Below are 10,968 nucleotides of genomic sequence, written 5' to 3'. Positions count from 1 at the left end.
CGAAAAAAACTTGTACTTCAAAAAATTGGAAAATGTAAAAGAAATGGACAATTTTTTAGATAGATATCATATACCAAAATTAAATGAAGACCAGGTGAGCAATTTAAATATGTCTATAAACTGCAAGGAAATAGAAGCTGTCATCAAAAACCTCCCAACCAAAAAAGCTTTTGACAAAATCTAACACCCCTTCATGATAAAGGTCTTGGAGAGAGCAGGGATACAAGGAACATATCTAAATATAATAAAATTCAATATACAGCAAGCCGACAGCCAACATCAAATTAAATGGATAGAAACTCAAAGCAATTCCACTAAAATCAGAAACAAGACAAGGAAAGGAGATCAAAGGGATTCGGATTGGAAAGGAAGAAGTCAAACTTTAGTTATTTGCAGATGATATGATAGTGTACATAAGTAACCCCAAAATCTCTACCAGAGAATTCCTACAGCAGATCACCTTCAGTGATGTGGTAGAATACAAGATCAACTCAAAAAAAAAAAAAAATCAATAGCCCTCCTACACACAAATGATAAAGGAGCTGAGAGGGACATCAGAGAAATATCACCTTCACAATAGCCACAAATAACAAAATATGTTGGGGTAACTCTAACCAAAGAAGTGAGAGACCTATTTGACAAAATTCTTTAAGTCTTCGAAGAAAAAAATTGAAGAATATACCAGAAAATGAAAAGATCTCCCATATTCCTGGATAGGTAGGATCAACATAGTAAAATTGGCAATCCTACCAAAAGCAATCTATAGATTAAATGCAATCCCCATGAATATCCCAACACAATTCTTCACAGACCTTGAAAGAACAATAATCAAGTTTATATGAAAAAGAAAACCAAAAATACTCAGGATAGCCAAAACAATTCCGTACAGTAAAGTAACTTCCAGAAGCATCACCATCCCTTACATCAAACTCTATTACAAAGCTACAGTAATAAAAACAGCTTGGTATTGGCCTAGAAACAGAGAGGTTGACCAATGGAATCAAACCTAAGACCTGTATATTAATCCACACACCTACAAACACATGATTTTTAACAAAGAATCTAAAATTATAAAATGGATAAAAGAAAGTATCTTCAGCAAATGGTGCTAGCATGATTGGATGTCAACATGTAGAAAAATTAAAATTAAAATAAATCCATGTCTATCGCAAAAGTCAAACTCAATTGCAAATGGATTAAAGACCTCAATATATATCTGACCACACTGAACCTGATAGAAAAGAAAGTGGGAAGTAGTTTCCAATGCATGGGCACAGGAGACCACTTCCTAGATATACCCCAGTAGCACAGACACTTAGAGCAACAATAAATAAATGGGACCTCCCAAAACTGCGAAGGTTCTGTAAAGCAAAGGATACAGTCAAAAAGACAAAAACACAGCTTACTGGAGAAGATCTTCACCAACTCCATATCAGACAAAAGACTGATCTCTGAAATATATAAAGAACTCAAAAATTAGACATTAGTGTTAGTCATATTCCCTCTTTACTCTGCCCTCCCTTTCTTACCCACTTAAATTTTCATATATTAGTTTCCTTTTTGATCTCTTTATAACACTACATTCTGTTTTCCCTTTCTTGGAAGATCCACTCTCCCAATGTTTGTTCCCTTACTAGATAACAAAACACATAATTTTTGTTAACTCAAAATTTAACAAACAAAGAAAAAACATGTTTATGTTTTTACAAAGTGTCACTGCTCTAACAGACCACAGAGCCTTTGAATCTTAAAAAAGATAAGGCATGAGAGTTTTTGGTTCACTGTCTCTAATCATTATTATCATGAACTCCTGCAATTTTTCTCTCCCATTACAAAAATGAGAAGTATTTAAAGAATATGGAATGAATTGTTTACTATTATTACAATTTTATTTTTTTTAAATGCCAGTTTCCTTTCTCAGTTCTACTTATTTCTCTTTGAAATAATATTTTTATTATCTTAAAATCAAACTACCTTTAATATTATAAAATGGAGCGCCAAATACCTAACAAAGTTTAGACTACATTTTGACAATTTTGAATTCTGAAACCAAGTTTACCTGAAAATAACCTGAAAATTATATACATGCTTGCTGAGCTTATATTTAAAAACCTTGTCATATCTTAATTAGCTTTAGTGCATTGTCTAGATAGCTAGATAGCATGATCAAGAAACTCCAGGACTAAACTATAATGTATGAAAATATTTTGTTTTTAATTTGTAAAAACTATTTTAGTGCATGGGGGGGGGTGATGCATATGCCACAGGACATGTGTGGTAAGAAGAGGAAAGCTTTGTGGAGTACTCCCCCTTACAGTTTTTTGGCTTTACATTAGGCTTTTGCAACAAATACTTTATCTTCTAAGCCCTCCAATCAGACTAGAACTTTTTTCATATATTTTCATCCATGTTTTGAAATCAAATATTCCTGCTTAGCTATTCACTGTTCTTCAGTATGGTGAGGTGATAATTTAAAAGTATAGATATACAATATTTTCAGTATTTATCTATTTATCTTTTTATTTGAAAAAAGGATATAAAAATTGACTATGAAACAAACGTAGTTTTATTGGGTTAGACACTGAAAATCACGTGAATAAATGAATTTGTTATATTTAAGGTATCAAAGTGCGTGACCATCAATATTTCTTATTTGAAGAGTATATTTCTTACTTTAAAATATGAGTCAATATCCATTAAAGCATGCAAACAATTGAAGGTAGGCATGTAAAATGTTCTTATAGGGGCATTAGGTCAGTTTCCAGTGGAACTTGTCATTGATAAAAATATAATTAACGAACTCCACCAACATACAGAAGAATGAATATGCTTAATTACTGTAAATACCTAAATTGTCACTAATGTTTTAGTTCCATTATTTAACACATAGTCAGAAGGAACTGAGGCATTATTTTTACTTAAATATGATCTGTAAACAATGGGCCTACAGTTGCTGGGTTTTATTTCAGAGAGGATTTCATAACACTGAATGGCCTTGCAATTCATTCTCTAGCCCAAACTGACCTTTAAAAGCATGGCCCTTCTTAGGCCTTGAGTGGTGATGAGCTTGTAGGCATGAGCCACACTGTCAGGATCTAACATGCCTAGAGAATTCTGTGTTACCCTACTGTTTGCAATATATCTTTTGAAAACTAAAATTGTTAACATTCAGAAGACATTCAGACACTATCAAGAATCTATGCATCTTTTTCCATTTCAGGCCAAAGATAATAGATGAAAAATCTAGTTAACTAATCTTTGATCAACACTACTGTGTCAGTCACTGTTCTCACACTATAAACAAAAGATATAAGCAGTGCAGACAACATTCCTGCCCTCTTAATGCTTTGTCTTTGATGCTGAACTTCTGTTTTAATATTTAAAAAGAAAATAAAGTTTGGGAAGCAAAAAGCAAATATTATTTTGGTGGTCTATATTCTTTCCAGAATGACAAATTAAAAATGATGAAATATGATCAGAATAAAACCAGACAGTTCTAAGAAGTAAAATTTTTAGAATAAGAAGTGTTATGGGTGAATGCAGAGACTGCACTGAGCCACTGGGCCATGACCAGTACTCACCAGGGGCCTTCTTGATTTTTGTGGACTGTGTTAGCATGGTGGACTGTCTTAGTTAGGGTTTGTTTTCTGTAAAGAGACGGAATGACCCCAGCAACTTTTATAAAAGAAGATCATTTAATTGGAGTTGCTTACATTTTTAGGGGTTCAGTCCTTTATTGCCGTGGGAGGAAGAAAGGCAGCAAACAGGCAGATATGATGCTGGAGAAGTAACTGAGAGTAAGAAATATTGACTCAAAGGCAGTAGGAAGTGCTTTATCTCACTGGGCATGACATGAGCACACATGAGACTTCAAGACCTACCTCCAAAGTGACATGCTTCCTCCAACAAGGCCATATCTATTCCACCAAAGCCACACTCCTAATAGTGCTACTCTTTCTGGGGACCATTTTCTTTCAAACCTCTATATTCCACTCCCTGGTACCCCAAAGTCTTGTAGTCATATCATAAGGCAAAAATGCATTTACTCCAACTTCAAAAGTCCCCAACATACTTCTATAACAGTACCAACCTTATTAAAAAGCTTAAGATTCAATGTCACTTCAGAGATTCATGCAATCTCTTAACTGTAATTCCTTGTAAAATCAAAAAGCAGATCGCATACGTCTAGCATATAATGGCACAGGATATACTTTACCATTCAAAAACACAGGGACGGGAGCATAATGAGGAAATGCTAGACCAAAGCAAGACCAAAACCCAGATGGGCAAATTCTAAACTGTGCATCTCCATGTTTGATGCCAAAATGCCCTTCTGATCTCCAACTCTTTTCAGCTTTGTTGACTGCAACTCACTTCTCTCTTTCTCTCTTGGGCTGGTTCCACCCCTGGCCAGTATCCCATGACTCTGGCAGCTCTAACATCTTGGGATCTCCAAGGCAATCCAGACTTCAACATCACAGCTCCATGAAATGGTTTCTCTAGGTCTCCATTCAGGAATACCCCTGATATATGCCTGGCCTTAGCTGCTTTCTTTAGATGACTAAAGGAGGAAAATTGCTTAGCCCCTTTCTTCTATACTTAACTCTAAAGTCAGAACCATGTGGCTGAAGCTGCCAAGATCTGCTGCTTACTGTGTCTTATAAGAGGCTGCAAGTTCATTTCCCAACTACCCGGCAGCTCAGACCCAAAATAATCACACTGAAACTATACTATTTAAAACACTGCTTGGCCAATTACTGTAGCGTATTTCTAGCAAGCTATTACATATTAAATTAACACATTTCTATTATTTTATATTTTACCATGAAGATTGTGGCCTACAGTCAAAGTTCAGGTTGACAGCTTGCGTCTTTCTCCTCTGGGCTCCATGGCATCTCACTGACTCTGCCTTCTTTCTCCCAGCATCCAGTTTAGTTTTCCCCACCTAGCTCTATTTTGCTAAGTCACAGGCCAAAACAGTTCCTTTATTCATTAACCAATAAAAGCAACACATAGACAGTAGGACTTCTCAAAAACCAACTGGGGCTGGAACATGTCCTCTCATTCAATTATATCTTTACCATCTTTCTGTTTTCCATGATTTTATTCACTACTTAAACATGGCTTTCTTGAAACTTGCTCTGTAGACTAGGCTGGTCTCAAACTCAGAAATCTGCCAGCTTCTATGTTCTGGGTACTGCAATTAAAGGTATGTCCCATCATACCCTGATCTACGCTTTTCCTTTAATTCCTTTTCACAAGTCAGGAACTTAGCTGGGTTGAGATTTTTCTCTGAGGTCACCACTCCCTTTATTCTATTTTTTAACATGTTTATCTCCTTGAATACAGGACTTGATTCAATTCTACTTTCTGGTGCTCCTTTTCTCCTCAAATAACTTCCATCATATATCTTCATTAGAGTTAGCACTAGTAACAACACAACAGAATCTATACTAGGCTGTTTGGAGATTTTCTCTGCCAAGGGAATTAAACCAAAACACTTCACTTTAGCCTCATGCACACTCTTCATCCAAGGGCAAAAAGCAGCTGCATTCTTCACCAAAATATCACAGAACCAGTCTCAAAGCCACATACTAACATTTATCTCCTCTGAAACCTCTTGATCCAGACATACACAGTTAAAATCACACTTGGCACCACAATCTTCCATGCTTCTACTAGATTGGCCCATTAAGCAGCACTTAAATCATTCAAATGCTTTTCTAATTCACATCCCCAAGCTTAATATTCTTTCAAACCAAAACATAGTAAGGTTAATCACAGCAATACCAATGTCTATCTTATTTAAGGTTTCTATTGCTATGAAGAGACACCATGACCATGACAACTCTTAGAGAAAACATTAATTGAGGTGATGGTTTACAGTTTCAGCGGTTTAGTCCATTATCACCATGGTGGCAAGCATGAAAGCATTCAAGCAGACATGGTGTTCAAAAGTAGCTGAAATTCCTACATCTGGCCTCAAAGGCAGCAGAAAGTGGTCTGAGACATTGGGCATGGCTTGAGCATATAAAAGACCTCAAAGTCCACCTCCACAGTAGCACACTTACTCCAACAAGGTCATACCTACTTCAACAAAACCATGCCTCATAATTGTGTCACTCCCTTTAGGAGTCATTTTCTTTCAAACCACCATAAGGGTCATCTGGATGTCTGTGGCCTATGCAGCAGCCTGAAGCCATGTTTATGTCCATGGGCCATGGTGTCCCCTAGGGACGAGATTGCTGTAGGTGACCTATACAAACTCCTGGGGCCATGGTGATGTCCGGGTCCATCCTGTAATAGAAGAATATGTCTGGGTCCATGATTCTACTGAAGCTGGGTTCTGTGTTGATGGCCATGGCCCATGCTAGCAATGATGGCCATGTGAATATCTGTGGTCTGCACTGCCACCTGAGACCATGTTGGTATCTGTCAGCCATAATGCAATAATGATCTGAGAGGCTTGCACTGCCACTTGCAGCATGTTGATGTCAGAGGTCTAGGCTTCCACTGAAGGCCTAATCTTGACCTCTGGTCCCACTGCAGCCAGGAGTCATGTTCTTGATCTGAGCTGTCACAAGAGACAATCTGGAGAACTGTGATAGCTGCTGCTGCTGACTATGAAATGCAAGGAGGATGATTTTGCTGTGTTATCAATGACTGTAGACCCAGGGTTTATTTAGATGGAGGGGCATGAAAGGCTTCTCTGACAATCCTACACCCAACCCCCTCCCAAAAAATAACAGCTTAGACAGGAAGCCACAAAAGTGAAGTCTTTAAAAGTGTTATATGGATGGTGAAGCGTGATTCTACACAGTTGATGACCGATGGTGGGTGTGGAGGAGGGGAAGGGCTCTGCTCTATTAAAGGGGCAGGGCACTGAGAGTTTGGGAATAATCAAGTGAGTATACAGATAATATAAATTTGATCTTTTGTATTATTCTTATTTTTATTTTTACTTTTTTTTGGGGGGTGGTCAAAAGATGGGAGAGCAGACATGGAAGGACTAGAAAGCAAATATGATCAGGATGCATGATATGAAATTCCCAGAGAATTAATAAAATGTTATGCTGAAAAAAGTTGAAATGATGATTTTTCATAGACTAAAAAAATAAAATAAAGTGGAATGTAGTACACAAAATCAAGAAAAGTCTGTCTTTTTTTCTAAAATTAATTCTTTTTAGGGGATTAAAACTAGCGATATAATCATATATGACTGATTATACCTTAAACACATCTTCAAATAATTTTACTTAAGTAATTATTGAGCCTTTATTCTGTGGAAGAAACTATCTATGTTAAAGATACAGCAGTAAACACAGTATTTATACTCTGGTCTCTATTCTGGAGTGTATCTTCACAGTGGTGGGTATTACGAAGTGTACAGGGTCTTGTCTAAGCATATAGTAAATTTTCCACAAGTTGAGAGGGTAAAAGAAGCAACATTTTTGAGGAAAGCAACATTTTATTTGATATAAGAAAGCTAAATTAGGAAGAGGGATAAGGCAAAGGAAAGAGTGTTTCAGACTAAAAGAATAGCATATGTGAAGGTCTAGAATAAGAGAAAGGGCAAGGCATGTTCTGAGAACAGAAAGAGGATCAGAGTGTCTGGAGGGGGAAAAGCCAGATTGTGCTGGGACTCTAAAAATAAGATAATGATTTTGGATGTTTTCCATTGAACAGAATTAGTCATGTGAATATTTTTGCATTTACATTTTCAAAAGATTATCCTGTAGAGTGTAAAGAATGGCTTAGTAAAGGCAAGGATATGGTAGAGGCTATGAAAAGATGCATTTTAAAGTTCAATTTCCAAGGCTATCACTGGCAAATTTTTCAGTATTGGAAGGAAGGGATTTAGAAGGGTTTTAATAAAATTCAGAATTACAGGATTTAAAATTATATTTTCCTATAGATATTTATTTATTTATGTGTGTTTGTGTGTGTGTGTGTGTTTATACACAATTTGAAGTAGTCAGTTCTCTACTTCTACCATGTGGGACCCAGGAAACAAACTCAAGTAGTCGGGCTTTGGGGAAAATATCCATACCCATTAAAGCATCTCCCAAGTCCCAGTATTATGGGATTTAAAACAAGTGTTGCCTAAAGTATTTTTCTCTACATGCATCTTGAAATTCATGGATGAAAGAACCCAGAGTTCTCTCTCCTACTTCACACAATGTAAATCATATATTCCTTTGAAAGTGCATCAGCTCACTCAATAAATTTTTGACCTTATCACCTACGATGATTATTTTAGTATTAAAGATAACATTGATAGCAAAACAGCAATGTCTGTTATTCTTTGGATTATACCCTAAGGAAGACAGACAGGCAATGAAAGTAACATAATATCAAATAATAAAGATATAAAGAAGTACTGTTTTATAGAAAGAATCATGACTACTATTAGCAAATGTGATTGATTAAATATGTGCCTAAATTAGGTGGTCTGAGTAGTCATCCTTCTCAAAATTATATTTTCTATAATTGAGATTTCAAGAATGTTGTTCAAGATTACAGTGCAAAGATTCTATGAAGAGAGACAAAAAAACAGGTTCTTAGAAAAGCAAGAGTATATGTAATCAGAGAGTACAAGAGCCAGAAGCAATGGATGACTACAAGGAAGCAGTATCTTCCGGACACAGCAGGGAGCTGAGTAGCAGTGCAGGAAAATCTAACTTTAACTCCTGTATATGAACTCACGTCAGTTGTGACAGCATGTACAAGAATTGCGCAATTTAAGTCAGACCAAATCCTAGCAAGAAGATGGGAAGTGAGTGGGAAGATCTACCCCTCGCTGTGGAGTTCTTAGTAATTGTCAGCTGGTGGAAGAGGAATTATCAGTTTTTTTCTAAAAGTGTAGTCCCTGGTAAATGGACTATGCTCCAGAAAAAGGCCAGACAATTGGCCCAAATTGCCCTCAGTTAGAAAAAAAAAAAATAAAGAACGTGAAGTTGGCTAGAAAGGGAAAGGAGGTTGGATCCCAGATAATTTGGGTCTGGGAAAGGAAGGGTGAATGTGATCCAAACACATTGTGTGAAATTCTCAAAGAACTAATGAAAATATTTTAAATTTTTGAAAAAGAAATATTGAATAAAACAACAATATCCAGAAATATCAAAATGGACCAGTCTTAACAAGCAAGAGATAGAGTGGAAGGAGATTGGATCAGACAGTTAAGTACTGAAGACTACATAATTTAAGGCATCATGGGATATTGTGAGGAGTTAGACTCTAATTTTAAGTTCTATGAGAAAGCACTAACTATAAGCAAAAGGAAAAAATATAGTTCAAATTTACCAAATGGATCATTTTTATTTTCAATTAGAAGGCCTTCAAAAGGAAATAAATCAACCCAAGGTTTGAGGAGCAGTAAATAGATAAATTGCAGCCACCTGTGAGTTCAGATTAGCAGTAATGGTGTCTCTTAGGATGTGAAGTGAACTTATACCAGTTTCACAAAAACACAAGGAACAATCAAAAGGAAACATCATATACAGTAATCTAAAAATTTGATTCCATGGTTTAGAAAGGTTTTATGTCTGTTAAGTGGTAAAATTTAAAAATAAATTAAAAATTTCAAGGATAAGCCTTGAAATTGTCTACAGATTTTTGGCTATACTTTTGACTGTCTCATATTCTGATGGTAGGAAAGTAAGATAGCCTATTTGTTTCAGCCCAAAAAGCAAATAATACCAAAACTTCATTTGCTTTATAGTTTATTTTGCTTATGAAGCAAGAAGAAAAATAATTCTTTTCTTTGGGAGAAACTTACTTTTGCAACAATGAGCACATGTATTAAATCACTTTCTTTTTTTGACATTGGTAATAGGCTGAGTAAGGCAGAAAGAAATGAGCAAAGAGCAGAAATCCTTGCATTTCAAATGGTCATGGTTCTAGCTGTCAGTCTTCAGTAAGTTCATGTCTGTGTAGTCAGTCAGTTAAATTTGCCTTTCCTTGCTTGTTTTCAATTCTTTTCCACAATGACTATTATTCAAGTGACTGTCAAGCCTTTGCATTATGACAATTTAAATTAGTGTTTTGATAGTACTCCTTTAGAAAGGAAGTAACAAAGAAGACAGATGACAAATAAATGACAAAAACTATACAAACAAGAGATACTGTACCCCAGTAAAACCAATCTAAGTTTCATCTTATTACTGGGTTGCTGAGTACCAAGAATGTATCTAGCAACATATTTAGTAGGTTCTTTATTAACATAAACTAAGATTTTTTTTAGTTTATTGAACATACACAATTGATAGGGACTTAATAAATGGCTGGTTATTTAAGCACAGATATAACTTATCAAGTAATTAAGAAATGAGGGATTAAAAATTAAATTTCAATATCAACTTGTCCCAATGTTCACAATGTTTGGCAATGTTGAACCTATAATATGAACTGAAGTCTAATTCACGAATGCATGCAGTTTCCTCGTTATCAATGATCATTGAATGATGATGGAAATAATTGGACAACTCCATCAATGAAAGATTGCTTATCGAAGCTCTCACACTAAGCCTACCCACCTAGAGCGGTGAGCCTCAAGGTCCCCAGTAAGAGAGCCCGGACACCTTCAGCCTGGGCTCCAGGGGCTCCTGTGCTCTCATGGATCCCACACTGCCTGCCCCGTCCTTTTTCTGTCCCCAGATCATTGGGCTACCAGGCAGACCTGTTTAGGTGCTAAGGAGTTCCATCTGGACGGTCGTCCATCTTTGGGTGCTGAGGAATTCCAGCTCGATGGGACGGTCCCTGCTTCTACACTGAAGAGATACATTAAGAGACTCAGTCACAGCAAAGACTGGACCAAGACACCAGGCCTCTCCTGGCTCCATTTGAAGGAGGAGATGGGAAGGCGCCAATGCAAGACTTCCTCCAACAACATGAAAGGCAACATGACATCACCAGAATCCAGGGATCCCGAAATAAGAAGAATTGTACACCCTACTCCAGAAGAATTAG

The sequence above is a fragment of the Alexandromys fortis genome, unplaced genomic scaffold, assembly GCF_014885135.2.
Source record: "Alexandromys fortis isolate MF-2015 unplaced genomic scaffold, M_Fortis_MF-2015_v1.1 scaffold_241, whole genome shotgun sequence".
NCBI lineage: Eukaryota > Metazoa > Chordata > Mammalia > Rodentia > Cricetidae > Alexandromys > Alexandromys fortis.
Note: the sequence above shows the minus strand (reverse complement) of the source record.